This window comes from Urocitellus parryii, chromosome 14 (genome assembly GCF_045843805.1).
Source record: "Urocitellus parryii isolate mUroPar1 chromosome 14, mUroPar1.hap1, whole genome shotgun sequence".
In the NCBI taxonomy this organism is placed as follows: domain Eukaryota; kingdom Metazoa; phylum Chordata; class Mammalia; order Rodentia; family Sciuridae; genus Urocitellus; species Urocitellus parryii.
The window spans coordinates 54,464,870-54,483,939 of NC_135544.1; the positions used below are offsets into that span (position 1 = coordinate 54,464,870).

At 44.8% G+C, this 19,070-nt stretch overlaps 1 pseudogene; it reads right to left on the bottom strand.

Moving 5' to 3' along the window:
- Positions 1-9,810: 9,810 nt before the first annotated feature.
- On the bottom strand, positions 9,811-12,910 carry LOC144250071 (beta-defensin 106A pseudogene; annotated as a pseudogene).
- Between the last annotated feature and the right edge of the window lie 6,160 nt (positions 12,911-19,070).

Here is a 19,070-nt window from a genome sequence, read left to right on the forward strand (position 1 = left end):
TCCATGTTTTCAAACAGCAAACGTAGGTGTTGGGGCACTTTCCAATTTCGTGTTCCTGTGTCTTACATTTCCATCGGCAGCGAGCAGTCCCATAGCCACATATTCTGTCTGTCTCGAGGTGACTTCTCACTGGACATCAGGAGAAGACACTGTGGTTATTGAGCTCGAGGAGGGAAAGGCCAGACTTGCAGTGGGGTCTGGGGCAAGGGTTTCAAGGAATTGCACAGACTGCTAGGGAGGGGCTCCGAGTGGACACGGGCTGGTCTCCCCAACACTCCTACCCTGATCCACTGTCCTAGGAGATGGACATCTGCTCCCATCCAGCATGATCTCTTTTCTAAGAAACAGACCAGTCCATGTCCCGCCCCTTCTTACAATCCCTGTGGCAGCTCCGCTGACCATCACAGTTTGACCAAAGGTAACGGAGCCCCTCACCAGCTCCACAGAGTCTCCTTGATCTGGTCCTGGGCCGCATCTCCCCAGCCATGCTGCTCTGCTGTGGCCTTGCCTCTGCAGACCTGCTGCAAGGCTCCCTCCCGACCTGTGCATCACCTCTTCGCTCTCTGGGTTCCTCCTCTGGGGCTGTCCCCCCTCTTCACTGGGGCTGCTTTTCCCCCCTTCCCATGAGTGACCTCTCTGAGCTTCATCTCTGAACCTAAAGATCCCAGTGTGCGGCACTTCCCACGTCCTCCTGATATAGGCCATGCCCCAGTCTAGTTTTCTCCCCACCTGTTTTTTCCCTTTTTGCTACTGGGCACTAACCCCAGAGATGCTTACCCACTGAGCCACATTCCCAACCTTTGTTTCTATTTTATTTGGAGACAGGATCTTGCAGAGTTGCTTAGGGCCTTGCTAAGTTGCTCAGGCTGGCTTTGGATTTGTGATCCTCCTGCCTTGGCCTCCCCAGTTGCTGGGGTTACAGGCGTGGGCCATCATGCCTGGCTTCCCTGTATTCTTTAACACCATCCATGCCAAATTGGATTCACACACTTTTTTTTCTTTTTTCATTCTTCTCAATTGAACTGCCAGGTCTCTTAGCATAGGGACCATGTGTGTGGGGGCTTGCCACTGCCCACCCCATCCTGAGCCTATGAAGTCCCTGGTGAGTGAAGGGATGGGCTGGGATAGGTGTGAGTAAAGGAGATGGAGACAGAGGGCATCCTGGTCCTTGGCCCTCCTCCCAGAGCTGTGCAGGAGGGTGGGTTTGGTTGCCTGGTCTCAGGTGTGCCATTTGGAAAGCAATTTTGAACCCAGTTGCCTCCTGTACCTAGCTGGTGTCACCCTAGAGCAGTACCAGGCGAGCCCCGAAGCCGGGCTGGTGGGTGAGGAGGGACTACAGAGTGAAGACAAAGGGCCTCTGCAGAGGGTGGCTGGGGTTTCTCCAGAAAGGCCCCTCCCTGCACCTGCAGGAACCAGGTCTGGTGAGGAAGAGCCCTGTGCTCGGGAGCCAAGGGCCTGGGGCACAGTCAGGGCAGAGGTCTGACCTCAAGGACCTCTGTTTGCTCTGAGTCCTTGCCCTCCTTCCCATCTCTCCATTTTCACAGAGCAGAAGGGGCAGGAACACCCAGAGACTGCCTGACTGGGGCAGGTTTTATGTTTGTCTTTGTCCTGGTGAAGAAAACCCTCTTATTTCTAATGCTTTGGTGTCAGGGTTCTCGGGTCAGGGTGCGGTAGGAACCAAGAAGCAATTAAATTCAGCGGAATCCTGTGCTGCCTGATCTTGACGAGGCCCCAGGTTGGCTGTCCCCACAGTTGGTGTACAGGAGCCTACTTCACTGTGGCTGTGACTGGCCCTCAACAGCAGCCCATGGCAGAGGAAAGGACAAGACGGGGGTGCAAGGGAGCTGGCACAGTGCTGTGCTGAGCGACTGCATGAAGGCTGTCTCTCAGTTCTGCCTCAGAGCCAGCCACTGCACTCCCGGAGTGAGGGGAGGGAGGCAGCTGTGCCAGTGGAGAGGGGGGCAGCAGCAGAGTGGACCAGAAAGAGAGAGCAGGCTGCAGACTGCCAGACCTTCAGTACTGAGAAAGCCTGCAAAGGCCATGGGAATTAGGGCCCAGAGAAGGAAAGCCCCCAACGCGAGATTACACAGCAACATCAGTGTTCAAGCTGCAACAAAAACCCAGTCTGAGGTGACAGAATGCAAAAGCAAGAACAGGAGCTACCTACCAGGCAGTGAATGAATCCTAGTGACAAATGTACTCCAAGTAAGCCAGATCACACCAGGCAATCCAGATCACGCCTGATAAACCAGGTCACACTTGGTAAACTAGAGCACACCAGGCAAGCCAGGTCACACCTGGCAAACCAGGTCACACCAGGGGAGCCAGATCACACCTGGTAAACCAGAGCACACCTGGTAAACCAGGTCACACCAGGGGAGCCAGATCACACCTGGTAAACCAGGTCACACCAGGGGAGCCAGATCACATCTGGTAAACCAGAGCACACCTGGTCTCTTTCTTCTGTAACCAGCTGCCCTCCTGGGCACTCACCCCCAACTATGTGGGAATGGAAGAGCCTGAAAGTGTGTGGAAGTCAAAGTCACCCACAGCAAGAGCAGGAGGTTAGGGGCAGTGGACACATCCTGCAGTCCACTGTCACCTAACTGCATCTGCCTCTCTCCTCCCTGTCAGCTTCCCCTGGATGTGCCCTGAGAGTGGACAGGCATGGCCACCAGCTCGGCAGGTGCAGCTGTGGTCCTGGAGGTGTCCCTGAGCTGGGCTTTCTCCCTGGATGGGGTCTTGGCCTTGTGACAAGACCAGATCCAGATCTTGCGACAGATTGAGGGGAAACTGATTCCTCCTCCTCTTCCTCCTCCTCCCTCCTCTTCCTCCTCCTTCTTCTTCCTCCTCCTCTTCTTTTCTTTCTCCTCCTCCTCTCCCTCCTCCTCTTCCTCCTCCCCCTCCTTCTTCCTCTGGATAAATACATTATTTTCATATTTTGACCAGACATAGAATATGGTGATAGCAGGTTTTACACAAGCATCTGTTGGAAATGGCCAGGAAGAAGGACAGCATTAGAAAGTGGGGAGGGCAGGCTGTGGACCCTCCTGAGACTGGGAACTCAGCTGGGCAGCGTGGCAGAGAGGGTCAGTGGGTTCCAGGAGTGGGCACTGTTGGTTTGGCCCCAGGGCTGCTGAACTTGTTGAGTTATAGAAAATTAATTGTTTTTTAAACCTACTGAAAGTGTGGCATTCGTCTTGATCCTAACATTCTGACCTGGTAGGAAAAGTTGTCTAATTTAGGAGGATGAGGAGGTCCTCTTTCTGTGATGATGAGCAAAGCTGTTCAGGAGGCCGGTGGAAGAAGGCATCTCCTCTCACAAAATCAACACTGAATAATTGCAGGAGCCCTGGTAAATAAGTTAGTGATGCCCTCACCCAGGAGTCCCAGGGGAATGCCCACGGTGGAGGCTAGGGACTGTCCATCACATGTGAGTCCTGATCCCCACCTTTCTGTTGTGCTTCTCTCCTTGAGTGGGTGAGCATGGCTGCCAGGGGTAGGTGAAGGTGCCATTTACAGTCCTCTACTGTGGGTTCAGCGAAGGCAGAGGAGGCTACTGTGATTGAGGAAGGTTGCGAGTCCCTCAGAATCTGTTTGCAGCAAGGTCCCCACCTCCCGTCCTCTGCAGCTGTGTGATTCTAGCCCAGAGGCTCTTCACCTGGACGGTCTTGGTCAGGGAAGGGAGAAATGGCCAAGAGCAGCACAAGGTCCTCCTAGTCTACAGCTGCTGGAGAGAAAGAAGCAGGACAGGCAGAGTGAGCCACCTGGGCACAGGGGCAGCTCTGATTATGGGTGACGGGCTCCTAGTTACCCACGCTTGTCCAAGGCCAGCGTTCCTTGGAGGCCTCTCCAAGACACAGTGGAGAGCGAAGCTGTGCTGGAAAGCCGAGCGCTCCATTTGCTTCTCCACCTGAAGCAGTGCATGAGATGACCTCTGAGGTCCCTTCAGCCACTGCCCCCCATGATGCTGGTGAATGTCCTTTCAGTTCTGCACTTAAACTAGCATTAAATTGCTCCAGGTAAATTTCAGAAAGGCAGCTGGGGTGCATGTCCTTCCCTCCCTGCACCCCTCTCATATAGACAGAAAGACATGATAGTAGCAGGTCAGAAAGAGGGCTGGCATGGCATGCGAGAGGTGTGAACGCACAAGGGGGTCTCTGCACAGCTCTGCATGAGGAGGGGCAGGTGGAAGGACAGTAAGCTTTATGGGGATCCTCAGAGGGCCTGGTGTCTGACTGCAGAACATCAGACCAACTTGGGGTTCACGGGGAAAAGAACTGGATTAAGAAGAGAGGTCAAAATGGAAGATTTGTTGAGTTGGTTTATTTCTACCAATGGCACCAAATACCCTGCAGTTTTACTCTGAATCTTTCTGGAAAACATGGACACTTGTGCTTAAGCCCCACCTCTACCTACAGACCAAACAGGGCTTCTGCCATCTATCTGCCCCTTAGGCAAAACATTAGATGATTACTTTAAGAAAACTTAAGGAAACTTCTGGAGAAAGTGAACATATACAACTTTTATGTTGGAGCACCGGTCAGACAGCGCTTGGCTCTCAGCTTAAGCAAAATTCAGCATCAGTGTGTCCTACAGAGCAACCACTGAGAACCAGTATAACTTACACAATAGCATGGCAGACAATCAGGGGTCCCCAACGGGCCCATGTGGTCCTCCTGAAGTAGACAGCACACAAGCAACACAGGAAAACCCCTTTGGGGAAAGCCTGGTGAAAGAGAAAGGGAAGGAGCCAGACTGGGCAGGGCAGCCTCAGGCCATGGTGCAAGGTGCCACTGGTGGGAGGGCTGGGGCTGGCAGAAAAGAGCCCCAGGCTGTGGGCACAAGCATGGCCCACAGGGACCCAGGGCACAGACAGTCCCTCATCTGCAGAAGTGCCCAGCCTATGCCCAGTTCTGCTTGTCCCCCTGGAAGCAACCCTGAGTGACAGTGATTCTCATGTTGAAGTGTGCAGCAGGTGGGGGCTGTCAGGCCCTGTCCCACAGCAGACCTCTGGAAGCACCAAAAAGCTTCAGCAACAGCCTGGAGTCAGGCGCTATGGGGCCAGTGGTGGGGCCGTGCAGGGGGCGGAGATTCCTTTCTGCATGTGCACCTGCTGGCACAGTGCCTGGGGTGACAGAACTTTCTGGTTTAATGCTTATTGGCTATCAGAAGGATGTTCTTTATCTACTACCATTTTAGAGAGGGGTTGGGAGAACAGTTTTAAAATTTCACTCCCCCTAAGACACCAATATCGCTCAGCACCATCTAGGTATCAATCCTCAACTGGAAGTTACAGTGAGCGCAGCAAAACACGAAAAGGAAATCAAAGGCACACACACTTGGAAGAAATGAAAGTGTCTCTGTTCATTTATGTCATGATGATCTATGTAAAAAATGCCCCAAGAATCAACAATAGCAAACAAACAAAAACCCTGGAAATAATAATCATGTGTAACAAAACTGTAAGATACAAGGTTACAATTAAAAAGGTAGTTTCCTGGGACTGGGGTTATGGTTCAGTGGTAGAGCACTTACCTAGCATGCGTGAGGTACTGGCTTCTATCCTTGGCACCACATTAAAAAACAAAATAAAATAGAGGTATTGTGTCCAGCTACAATTAAAAAATCATTTTTTAAAAAAATATAGTTTTCTATATACTTTGAGAAAAACTTATATAAAATACACAGTCTCACAACAGTAGACATCTTTGAATTCTTAGGGATAACTCTGCAAAAGATGTCCAGGAGCTATATGCAGAAAAATCAAAACTTTAAAGAAAGAAGTCAAGAACTGGAGTAAATGGAATGCCAGAATATCAACTTAGGTCCTTAAAATTTTAAATTTTATTCACACAGACAGCAATTCATGGACCACAAGTGTTTCTGCGCTGCACCAAGGGGCACAGGGGAAACCATTTACAGGGTGAATGTGGTAATAAAGCAAAGGAAATATTTGCTGATAAAAGTGGAACAATAACCTTTTGAGATCATTTCAGTGGAAAGCCCCTAGAGACTTATGATCTGAATCTCAAATCATCAAGATTCAGTACAAGTTATCAGAAACTTGTACTTTTCCACAAATTTCCTTCAAGGCAAGACTTTGAGAAATCTTTCAAGAAAGCATCAGAGTAAAACAACTTTTGTGGATGAAAAAGTCTTAAAATGGCCAGGACTAAATAACAGATCACAGTTCATTATAATGAAGTTGACAAGGAAATGTGGTTGTTTTATGCTTTAAAACATTGAGGATAATAAATATGACTAGTAACATAAAAAGCAGACGTATCAGATTTCTAGACATTCCATGCAGTTTCCAGAACACCTATTAGTAATATGTATCCATGAAAATATAGCCCAGAGGCCACATCATCTCTTCTTCACTGTTTCCCATACAGTTTGACCCATCAGGTAAGTCCAATTAGTTTAATCTCTCTTTCTTTCTTTGTCTGTCTAGTCTCTTTCTCACTGTCTTTCTCAGTACCAAGGATTGAATCCATAAGTGCTCAACCACTGAGCCACATCCTTAGCACCTGTTCATTTTTTATTTTGAGGCAGGGTCTTGGTATTGCTTAGGGCCTTGCTCAGTTGCTGAGGCTGGCTTTGAACTTGCAATTCTCCTGCCTCAGCCTCTGGAGTCTCTGGGATTGCGACTGCACCAGGCTAATATATATATATATATATATATATATATATATATATATATATATATATATATATATATTTATAAAAAGATGAAACAAATTCTTCAAAGTAGTCCAGGGATCTATGTAGAAAATCCTACAGTTAGTTCGAGGTCAAAACAACTGTAGTTTGGAGTTTGATTTTGAGAAGTTTGGACAGGGTCGTATTGACATTTTTTCACACCCGATCTTCCTGTCTGTAAACGTGGCGGTGTGCTTCCATGTATTTGTGTCATCTTTAACTTTTCACAGTGCTTTGAGTTTTCCTGTTATGTCTCTCATGAGGGAGCATGACAGTAAAGCAAAGGAAGCAGCCTTGGGCTTGAGCCACCTGGGAGGGAGCAGCAGGGCTCTCCTGGCCTCCACTCTGACACTCTCTCCTGGTTAACTGGGATTCTGTTTGGGGAGAAAGGCCGCGGAGGGGAGGTGCCATTCCTGTCGTTTATCAAAAGTGCTGTCCACAAGGCTCCACGGCTGTTGCTGTCCTCCGTTGCCAGATGGAGAGTGTGCCAGTGTCCCCCACCACAGTCACTCTTTCCCCTTCCTATGGGGAAGGTCACAGCCAGCCCTCAGTAAGGAGTGGTGAGCAGCGCCACCTTCTGGAGGCCAGAGTATACTTATACTCATGAGTTATTTGGAGCTCTTCTGCATGGCAAAGTTGTCTTTTCTCCCTAAGTGGCTTATTTATTTACTTTATTGCTGAGGGCCATTACCAAGTAGGTATTGACGCATCGTAATCCTTGCCAGTGTACCCCATGTTAAATGGACTTGCCTTGGAAATTTGCTGCGACCTTGCTTGTGTGTTTGAGAAAGATGACCCTGCTCAAGGTGATCGAGGGTGGATCCAGGTTTGAGGAAGTATCCTGCAGGTTTGAGGAAGTATCCCGGTCCTTGGGCTTAGGGTGTTCCCGGTTTAAGGCGTTTCCCGGTTTAAGAATATGGGTTTTAGGGAAGTTGAGGTTGAAGATTATTGCTGCTGGGATTAGGGTGTTCCTGTTGCTTGTTCCCGTTGAGTTCTCGTGAGATTCAAATGGGATTTTGGAAAAAGCCTGGTGGAGTAGGTGAAGTGTGCGGCAGAACGAGACGGCCCCTGAACGTGTGCGGAGGCTGGTGTGAGATCCGGAATAAAGAATTGCTGTTTGAACCTACAGAGCTGTGTGGTGGCTCGTGATTCTGGTGCCCCCCAAGACATCGGCACTTTATCTATCTATCTACCTATCTATCTATCTATCTATCTATCTATCTATCTATCTACTATCTATCTATCTATCTACTATCTATCTATCTACCTATCTATCTACCTATCTATCTATCTACTATCTATCTATCTACTATCTATCTATCTGTCTATCTATCTATCTATCTATCTACCTATCTATCTACTATCTATCTATCTATCTATCTATCTATCTACTATCTATCTATTTTATCAGAATGGAAGTTTGATTTTGGTTAGGATTCCCTGTTGTCTCATTGACTTGTTGGCCCCGGTTAACCCAGCCATGGCCACTGGGAGCTTTTCTGCTGGTTCTTGTGGTGTTTGGCGCCTCCCATCATCCTCTGTTTGTTTGAGCACCTCCACATGCTGTTTAGTTGGTGGGCATTGGGGGTGTGGCTTGGGGGTGTATCTCTGTGTCTGCCAAGAAGAGAGTGCTCCTCTGCTTCCTGATCCTCATGTGAGCTGCTTTCCCCTGCCACACTCTTCTGTCATGATGTTGAGCCTCACCTTGAGCCCCAAGGAATGGAGGCAGCCACCTATGGAATGAGATGTCTAAAACCATCAACCCTTAAATAAACATTTCCTCCTCTACCATTGTTCGGGTGGAGTCTTTTTGTCACAGCAGCAAAAAAGGCTGACTAAAAACACTATGATTAGGATAAATTGAATAAAAGATATCTGTGGTATTTTTATTGAAAACTTTATATAAATTTACAGTTATCTTAAAACAAAGTGCAAATAAAAAATTCTTCTCATAACAGTGTCAATGATTCCAACATGATTAAGTGCATTACCCTTGGGAATTGAGAGGGAAGTAAAATAAGATTTAGGACCCACAGGAATCCAAAGCTGGTTTTTAAGTGTAAGGAACATGATGGGAAAACGTCACTTAAACCAGATAATGGTCACTCTGCTCAGGCTGCTGTAACAAAATACTGCAGACTGGTTAATTTACAGGTAATAAGCATTTGTTGATCACAGGTTTGGGGGCAGGAGGTCTAAGGTCAAAGCATGAGCATATTGGGTATCTGGTGGGGACCTGGTCCCTGCTCCAAGATGAATCCTTACATGGCAAGCTGTTTTCACGTGAGAGAGGGGAGAAGTGTCCTCTCCATCTCTTTTACAAGGGAATGAATCCCAGTCCTCAGGGTAGAGTCTTGAAGACTGAATCACCTCTGAACACCATCACAGTGGGGATCAGATTTCAAAATGAATTTTGGAGGCACTCATTCAGACAACAGCAGTGACATTTAGGCTGAGACTCAGAAGGTCATTTGCCAGCTAGTTCCAGAAAAATGGTAGATAGTGAGTTTGTGAAAAGGATCCAGGTCACAGGGGCTCCTGAGAATGACAGGGATGTTTCTAATCCTCTAACCATCTGCAAAACCAGTGTCAGAGTTATAGGTAGCAGGCAATCCTCATGGAATGTTTTAATTTAGCATGTGGTGACCCATGAAGGTCCTTGATATATACCTATTTATGACAGTCTCTGATAAATCATAGTGAATGTTATCAATATTATAAATAATAGCTAATTCATCCAGCAGCATGTTCGTTTCTCTACTTATCCATTTCTTTCCTCTTTCCCTTCCCTTCCTCCTTCCTCTTTCTCCCTCTTTTGTTAATGCTGGATGAAGTCCTCTGCCTGGGAGAAAGCCAGAGGGTGGTTGCTGGTTTCTTTTGGTCAGCCTGTAAGATTGATAATGGATGGCTTTGAGGGCAGTGGCCTTACCACAGAATTTCAGGAAAATAAGCCAGGAGGGAGAGACCAGCAGAGTCGGCTAGGTATGGTTTCCCTTCCAAATGAAGCACTTAACAAGCTGATCAAAGCAATCATTTATTTTTGGTGAAGAGTGAAAGCAGCAGCCCGGCTGTCCATGCTCCTCCGAGAGGCCCAGGTCTCCAGATTCAGTCATCCAGTCTAATCTTCCCACAAGGTTGGACCGTCAGACAGCATTTCAGGGACTTCTGGCACAGAGCCACAAGCTCTTCATTTTTCTGACAATGACACATGCATTTCCCTTTAAGCTGGTAGCATTTCTCATCAAAAAACTCATTCTTGGCTACACAAGGGAAAGAGCCACATGGGTCAGTTCTCTTTCAGCTGTGACCAGATAGTCACAGACATCAGCCAAGAGTTCTACACCATTGTCAGAACGCTTTACCCTGCCAGGAGATGAGGTGGCAGGGAACTATTTTCTGTGTGTTGTTTCTGTCTTTTTGTTACATGGGGTGAACGACCAGGAAGAATCCATTTGTCTTGCAGCATTTGCATTAGGCTATGTGGAGTCTTCAGGAAACAGATGCCAACATTCTTTTATCCAAATCTATTAGAGTAATGAGCAATTTGTTCCTATAAACTTCCCTGGAGTCAGGAGTTTCCTTCATACACTCTAAGATTGCCACCTGGTGAAAGTATGGCAAGACATGAGGTTGAAGAAAGCGCTCAAGACTAGAGCAGAAAAGGATAGAAAGAAAGAAAAGAAACAGCAAAAGAAAACCCCTAAAGCTTACTGTGGTAGATAGAGTAATGTGGCTGCTTAGAAAGACTCGATCTGGGCCAGGCACAGTGGTGCACGCCTGGAATCCCAGCTGCTCAGGAGGCTGAGGCAGGAGGATCATGAGTTCAGAGCCAGCCGCAGCAACTTACCAGGGCTCTGAGCAACTCAGTGAAACCCTGTCTCTATGTAAAATACAAAATAGGGTTGGGGATGTGGCTCTGTGGTTAAGTGCCCTTGAGTTCAATCCCTTGCACAAAACAAAACAAAACAAAAAAAACAAGCAAAAAAACAAACACAGACATAATCTGATTTCTCCTCCACAAGTCAACCATGGAAAGTAGGCACTTTAGGGAAGGAAGAGGGAATGTGTTGGTACTGTTTCCTTAAGTCTTTCTCTCTCTCTCTCTCTCTCTCTCTCTCTCTCTCTCTCTCTCTCTCTCTCTCTTTAGTATGGGGACCCAACAGAGGGGTGTTTAACATTGAGCCACATCCCCCTTTTTATATTTGTATGTAGGGACAAGATTTCTCTGAGTTTCTCAGGACCTTACTAAGTTGCTGAGGCTAGTTTTGAACTTGTGATCCTTCTGCCTTAGCTTCCTGAGCCGCTGAGATTATGGCATGCACCACTGTGCCCAGCTCCTTAAATCTTTCTCTGTTATTTTGCATAGATTCCAGTTCTTACCTTAGTACTTATAGCAGCAGTAAGATCATCTTGCTTCAAGGACAGACAGTTCATCTTATCTGGGTTAACATTTTAGAGTTGACTAATACAGATCTTTGCAATGTTAGTGTCAGATGTAGGCAGATTACATTTAATGTCAACATATTAAAGTGTCTAATTCACATTAGGATAAGCTTAAATCTAGATGGATGAGTGCCATCCCATGCACCAACCATTATCTAGCATCAGCACATCTGCTCAAATAGAAATACCCCCCCCCCATTTCAAAGCCCAGAGAACTCTGGATGACACCACAGTGGCATACATATTCTATTCTCTTCTCATACTGCAACGTCATCTCAGGCTAAACGTAGAGGACTTTGTTTTGAAAGAGTCCTCCTGCTGAATCCCCTTCATAGTAATGGCCCGGGAGCCTCCAGAGGGAGAGAGCATCTATGCCCACAGGGCTTCTAATGGACCATCACAGATAGCCATGTGGGACTTAGTGCACACATAAAGTGCATTAAAAGTTGCTTTAATTTAGATACGTTAGGTAATTTTATTTTATGCAACCTTGCATTGTGTTGACTAGTCATGGAATAAGTCTGTGTGACCTGAAAAGAATACCTCTGATCCGTCTCCACTGTGTGCATTAAATCCAGTGAAGTAAGTCCCCTGCAGGCCCAGATCCTCACATCCTAACACAGAATCTACTTGCACAGGTTTGTTGCAATTCAAACCAGAGGGCACAGGAATAGTTGGCATGAAAATTCTGAGCAGAGCACATGGGGCATATATCTTTGGCTTCTGGCACAAATTCAACTCACTGTGACTTCTGAATTTGTGCCAAAAGCCAAAGATATAAAGATATATAGCTCTCTGGTACAAGCTCTACCTGATATTTGTGCCAGAAGCCAAAGATATAAAGATATACAGCTCCCTGGTACAAGCTCTACCTGGTACAAGTTGAGCCTTGTGCCCTGATTTGGGGGAGGTACAGCTGGAGCCACTGCAGCTGCACAGAAGCAGGAGAACACGGCAGTGAGCCCTGGTGTGGGAGGAAATCACAACTATCTTTCATGGAGGCAAAACAGAGCCAGGCTCCAACCCTGGCTCCCTCCTGCACACACGTATGATTTTTGCCTTGTTCAAATTTATGTCTATAAAATATATGTAAAACAGACCCCCCCCCAAAAAGCTCTGAATTCCATTGAGTAAGAGGTGGGGTCCCACTTTTCTTAAAGTCACTGGCTTTGGAGAACTGCATACGTTTTGTCATTGAAGCATTCACCATGGTGTCCAGCTTGTAGTTTGCTAATGTAGGTTAACTGACAGCAACCTACACCCTGCAGTTTGTCCTAATGCCATGACATCAGAACGTGAATACATGCTTCTAATCCTATCCTCTTCCATTTCTCCCTCTCTCTAGCTCTCTTTCTTTCCTATTTTATTTTATAGCCTAACCAGATTTTAAAAGGCCAGAGTATTAAAATCTTTTTTAGACATTTTTGTGATTTTTTAGCATGGAATTGTGAACCAAAGGCATCTTTCCTGACTTCCCTTAATTTATTCCAACCTGTGACAGCACTTCATGGACAATAATGGAAAATGCAAAGGATTTATAGAGGGTGCAATTATAGAAGGAGGCATCGCCTTCTGCAGCAAGTGTTGCCACGCAGGGCCACCAGCCCACAGGGGCCCTTGCATTTGAGTGGTGATCAGCCTGGGTAGTCACACAGAGACCCTCTGTCAGAGCCACCTCCTCTGCTCACATTCCCTCCAAAGATGCTCATTTACCTGGAGCCAGAAAGAAGAGAGCAGCAAATAGAAAGAGGCCAGTCTTCATGGCTAGGAGAGGGTTGAGAGATCAGCACGATGTTCACGAGAAAAGGGCAGCAAACACCCCCATTTATCCATTTCTCCAGAGCGAATGGCATCTTGATCAGTGAGGCTTATCAAAAGCAGGCGTCTCTGTGCTCTGCCAGGTGCAGTCCACAGACCAGTGGGTGTCAGTCTGCAGCTCATCATTTCTCTGACCCTGGGAAGTTCCCAAGAGGGAAAATGGAGGTGAGGGGAGAACAGAGCAGGCACACGTGGATGACCAGGTGTAGATACCTGAGGCAGAAACACAATAGCTCTGTGGCTGGACATTCAGCTCCCATGCAGACTGTGCTCCTGATGGTTTCACGTGCAGGTGTGGGGTTGGGAAACGGGTGCTGTGGGGCTTCAGCTAAGAGCTGGTGCTTGGTAAAGTCCAGACTCAGTTTCTGTGCACTGGGCAAAGAGCCTTATCTAAGCACATTCTTCATTACTGTTTACGAATGCAGACCTTGCTTAGTGCTTCCTATTTTACACGTTATATGCATCCCAGACAACTTTGAGACTATTGGGTATGTGACTAAGATTTTTTTTGTGTGTGTATGTGTGTGTGTGTGTGTAGTATTTTAATTGTCCAAATATTAAGCAAAAACAATGCCTTTAAGAGTGAGATCATCTCCAATGAGGAAAAGCACTCCAAATGTTTTTTTTTTTTTGAGAGAGAGAGTGAGAGAGAGAGAGAGAGAGAGAATTTTTTAATATTTATTTTTTAGTTCTCGGCGGACACAACATCTTTGTTGGTATGTGGTGCTGAGGCGTGCACTACCGCTTGAGCCACATCCCCAGCCCAAGCACTCCAAATGTTAAAGTGCCGCAGTCTGGCTGGGCACAAATCACGAGCCACTGAAGCAGGAACAAACTTTATTTCTGAACTCCATGAGCGCACTCCACACACGCTCCTCAGCAATTCTCTCGAACACCACGAGGCTAGTCCAGGAACCAGCAACTGGAAATATCCCTCCTCGGCACTTCCCCCAACCAATGGGAACTCTCCAGGAATCCCCATGAGAATTCACCTGGAACACAATGGGAACTCTGCGAGAACTCGCTGGCATCACCTCTCAACCACTACTTCTGGCAAAAATGCCATGCGTCATCCCGACTCGGCCGTGGCCCTCAACATCTCCACCCTTCTGTTTAATTAAACAACAAGCAATGTGGCTTAGGGATCATGCCTGTTAGGCTGTCCAATACTACACCTGGTCCTTGGATGAGCTGTCATTGGATGAGCTGACCTCTAGGTGTCAGTCTCCAATCTTAGGTTGGTACCACTGCAATTGGATCATACCCATCACTGACTACTGGTCCAGCATACAGCCATACTTGTGGATAGGCCTTTGCACCAGTGTGTGTGGGGGTGAGGTTCTTTGCCTCACCTCTGTTGGCCCCCAAATTTTAGACCATCACTAGCAGAAGGGAGGAGGATACAGAAATGCCATGACACCAAGCCAATTGACGGCTCCTTTGGAAAAATTGTATCACCGGTGACACCATCAGCAAAAATACACCAACACTACCACAATTTGCTGCACCAACAGATAGTTCACAATGCATACAAGTGATACATAGTCCAGGCAAGTTCTGCAAGCAGTTCAAAGCAAGGAATCCATCAATATGTCCATTTCTTCCCAAAGTAAATCGACTCCTTGATTGAGCATTACTTGTTGAGTTATTATTCATTGATGCATCAGTTTATACAGTTTGTTGTGATAACTATCGAAGAAGCTGTAGTTTGGTTTTATCTTTGTCTTCACCGGCACTGGGATGAAGATAGGAATTCTGGCAATGATGCTAAAAAAAAAAATATGTAACATTCCAACAGGTACTAAGAAAACAATTTTCTGAACAATTTACATTATCCTGAACAGAATTATTAAATATAATGAAAAGGAAAGGTGAAAGTAAACAAACAGATCTCTTAACCTCCTTATTTGTTCACATATTAGAACAATCCTCAACAGCTGTTTACCTGATTTAAATTAAATCATTAAAATCAAGTGAATAAAAAAAATTTGGATCCATTTTTTCATGAGCAGTCCTCATATATGATATATGGACATACGCACACACAGACATACAACACAAAACACAAGTGTGCATACATAACATACAACACATAAGACAATAGCAAAGGCCTTGTAGCTTTACACAGGTGAAATCTCCATTGCAATGTTTAAAAACTCCACAGCCAAAAAAATAAAAATGATCAGAAAAACATTAATCTAGGTCTGTATGAGCTCAAAAAATAAAATAGAACTTTATGATGTGGGAAAAGGCAATAATAAAATAGATATTGAAAAAAGCATCCTGGTTACCACCTGGGTTTGACTCTTTTTTGGATATCCCATCCTTTTTTTGTAACTTGCATATGGGTCTGAAGGTATTCCCACAAGCAAGCCTCAAAGTTTTTTACATTTGAAATAGGCTTTAATGGTGTTCATTATTCATTAGCCTCCAGGTGTGGGAGAACCACTGTTGCAGATGTAACAATAGCCAAACTGGAGCTCTGGATATCAGCTGTTATGGATTTTGCCGCAAACTGCCCGGCCCCGGGCCGGCTGAGTCCCGCTCCTGCTGCTGAGCACTGCCTGCGGCACCCCTGCTGAGCGATCCCCTGCTGAGCTGTCAGTGCACACGGGCTTGCAATCTTGCAACCCGGTTGGGCACAAAAACACAAGCCAGTCAAACTGAGACAAAGTTTTATTTAGAGAGAGGCCGTGTGCGTCCCCTAACAGGTGGGTCCGCCACGTGTGTGTCTACCTGAGCCGGGGGGGTTTCCACTTCCCCCGGAACACCCTCCTACCATCCTTTTCCAACCAATGGGAACTCTCCCATTACAAGAGTGACATGAGTAACCTGAGTCCTGAAATGGGCCCAGCTGAACAGCATGAGTCCAAATACCATATGAATGTGAATTGCTGGCTGGCAGTCAATAAAATCCAAAGGTGCCTGTATCAATATTTTTGCTGTGGCTCCTAACATCTGCCCCCTACTGTTTAAATAAACAACAGGCAAATGTGGCTAAGGACCGTGCCTGTTAGGTATGTCCAATTCACATATGGTTCTTACCCGTCATGGGAAAACTGACCTTATTGCGTCAGTCTCCTGGCTTAGGTTGATACCACTGTAACCGAATCATACCCGTCACTGACTACCGGTCCAGTATATAGCCATACCTGTGTAATAGGCCTATGCACCAGTGGGGGGGTGAGGTTCTTGCCTCACCTCTGTTGGCCCCCAAATTTAACCTTGGTGCCAGTGGGGGGGTGAGGTTCTTGCCTCACCTCTGTTGGCCCCCAAATTTAGACCATCACTAGCAGAAGGGAGAAAGACGCAGAATTGCCACGACACCAAGCCAATTGACGGCTCCTATGGAAACACTGGTGACACATCGGCTAAGATATTTAGCACTACCAGTTCGCTGTATCAACAAATAGAACACAATGTATACAGGTGATACATAGTCCAGACAAGTTGTGTAAGCAGTTCAAAGTGGAGGAGTCTATCAATATGTCCATTTCCTCCCAAGGTAAATTAAGTCCTTGATTGAGCAGTTCAAATTGGAGGAGTCTATCAATATGTCCATTTCCTCCCAAAGTAAATTAAGTCCTTGATTGAGCAGTCTTATTGAGTTATTTTGATTGATGTATCAATTTATACAGTTTATAGTGATAGCTATCATAAAAGTTGTAGTTTGGTCTTAGTCTTCACCGGCACTGGGATGGAGATGGGAATTATGGCCATGTTGCTAAAGAGACATTATCCTGAACAGAATTATGAAATATAATGAAAAGGAAAGGTGAAAGTAAACAAACATATCTGTTAACCACCTTTAAAAACAAAATTTAATAACAGCTGTTTACCTAAAGTAAATTAAACCATATAAGTCACGTGACTAAATTTTTTTTTTTTTGAATACTTGTATCTATATATACATGAGCGCTCCTTATAAATGAAATATGGACATACACACATACAACACAAAACAGCATACATAACATAGAACATATAAGACAATAGTAAATAAAGGCCTTGTAGCTATAGTTAGGTGAAATCTCCATTGCAATGTTTAAAAACTTTACAGTTAAAAAAAATAAATAAATAAAACACAGTCAAAAAAATAAAACTGATCAGAAAAACATTAACCTAGGTTTGTATGAGCTTAAAAAATAAGGTAAAATAAAATAAAATAAAATAAAATAGAACTTTATGATGTGGGAAAAATGCAAATAATAAAATAGATATTGAAAAAGGCACCGTGGTAAATCACTGTCGCAGATGCAAGAATAGCCAGGCTGGAACTCTGGATATCAGCTGTTATGGATTTGAGTCAAATCATCTTCTTTTTCTGTAGAAATTGTTTTAGTTAATCTCTCTGGAATCCAAATTGGTTGCTGTTCCTCCTGTGGAAAAACACAGACGGAGCCCCGACTCCAGACTATTACTGGGTCCGGACCTTTCCATTGTCCTGTTAGAATATCTTTCCAAAGTACCTTAGGCTTATGTACATTTTTCGGATACATATGTCTTTCCGCAGCACTAAGTCCTGATGAATCCAAATTTAGAAAGTTTAGAGTAAAAAGGGTTATTTTAAGTTTATCTTTGGGGGATATATACCCCTTACTAATTCCCTCCCTTTGCTTTAATAAGTACATTTTTATAGTTTGATGAGCTCTTTCAACTATGCCTTGTCCCTGTGGGTTGTATGGGATTCCTGTTATATGAGTAATGCCAAATGATGAGCAAAATTGTTTAAAAGACTTGGAGATGTAACCAGGACCGTTATCGGTTTTTAACTGTTTAGGAACACCCACAGTGGCAAAATTTTGTAAGCAATGAGCTATAACATCTTTAGTTTTTTCTCCGGGATGAAGGGAGCCCATCAAAAATCCAGAAGAAGTATCAACTGTAACATGTAAATATTTTAATTTTCCAAATTCTGGCAAGTGTGTGACGTCCATCTGCCAAATATGGTTAGGTATCAGTCCTCTAGGATTGACTCCAAGATTAACTTGTGGCAAAAATGTCACACAATTTTGACATTGTTTTATTATATGTCTGGCTTGTTCTTTAGTTATTTTAAAACGTTTTTGTAAAGTATTAGCATTGACATGGAACCTTTTATGAAAATTTATAGCTTCTTCTATTGTGGAGAAAATATGTATGTCATGTGTAGATTTATCTGCTAGTTCATTACCCAAACTAAGGGCTCCAGGCAATCCTGTATGTGCTCTGATATGTCCTATAAAGAATGGATCCTTTCTATCCCAGATTAGACTTTGTATAGCAGAGAACAAAGAGAAAACAGTAGAGGAAGGAGAAATCCTACCAGCATCTTCAAGAGATACGATAGCATTAACTACATACTGACTATCAGAAAATAAATTAAATGTAGAATCTTTGAACATCATAAAAGCTTGCAATACTGCATTGAGCTCTACCTTTTGAGCTGATTGTTTGGGTACTAAAAATGTAAAAGTTTGATCAGGAGTAACTACTGCTGCTGTACCATTATTTGACCCATCAGTGAATATATTTGGAGCATTTATGATAGGGGTTTTTCTTGTCATTTTTGGAAAAACTACAGGATGCTTAGACCAAAAGGACAACAAAGGATTAGATGGCAAGTGATTATCAAATGCAACACTAGATTTACACATGATTATTGCCCAAGTATTTAACTCATTAGCTAACTCATCAATTTGATCCATAGTATATGGAGTAATAATTTTATTGGGAGAAATCCCAAACACTCCTTTTGCTGCTTTTATTCCTTTGAGTATTAATTGCCCTACAGCCTCAGGATATCTAGTAAGAATAGTATTAGGAGAATAAGATAAATGTATCCATAATAATGGACCTTCTTGCCAAAATACCCCTGTAGGAATATTTTTTGTCGGTAATACAATAAATAATAAAGGCAAACTTATATCAATTCTATCCAAATGCATATTTTCCATATATGTTTCAATGATTTTTAATGCCTTTCTAGCTTCAGGCGTTAACATGCGGGGTGAATTTGGATCTGATGGACCTTTTAAAATATCAAATAAAGGTCCTAATTCTCCTGTTGGTATGCCTAGATAAGGCCTTATCCAATTTATATCTCCCAATAACTTTTGAAAGTC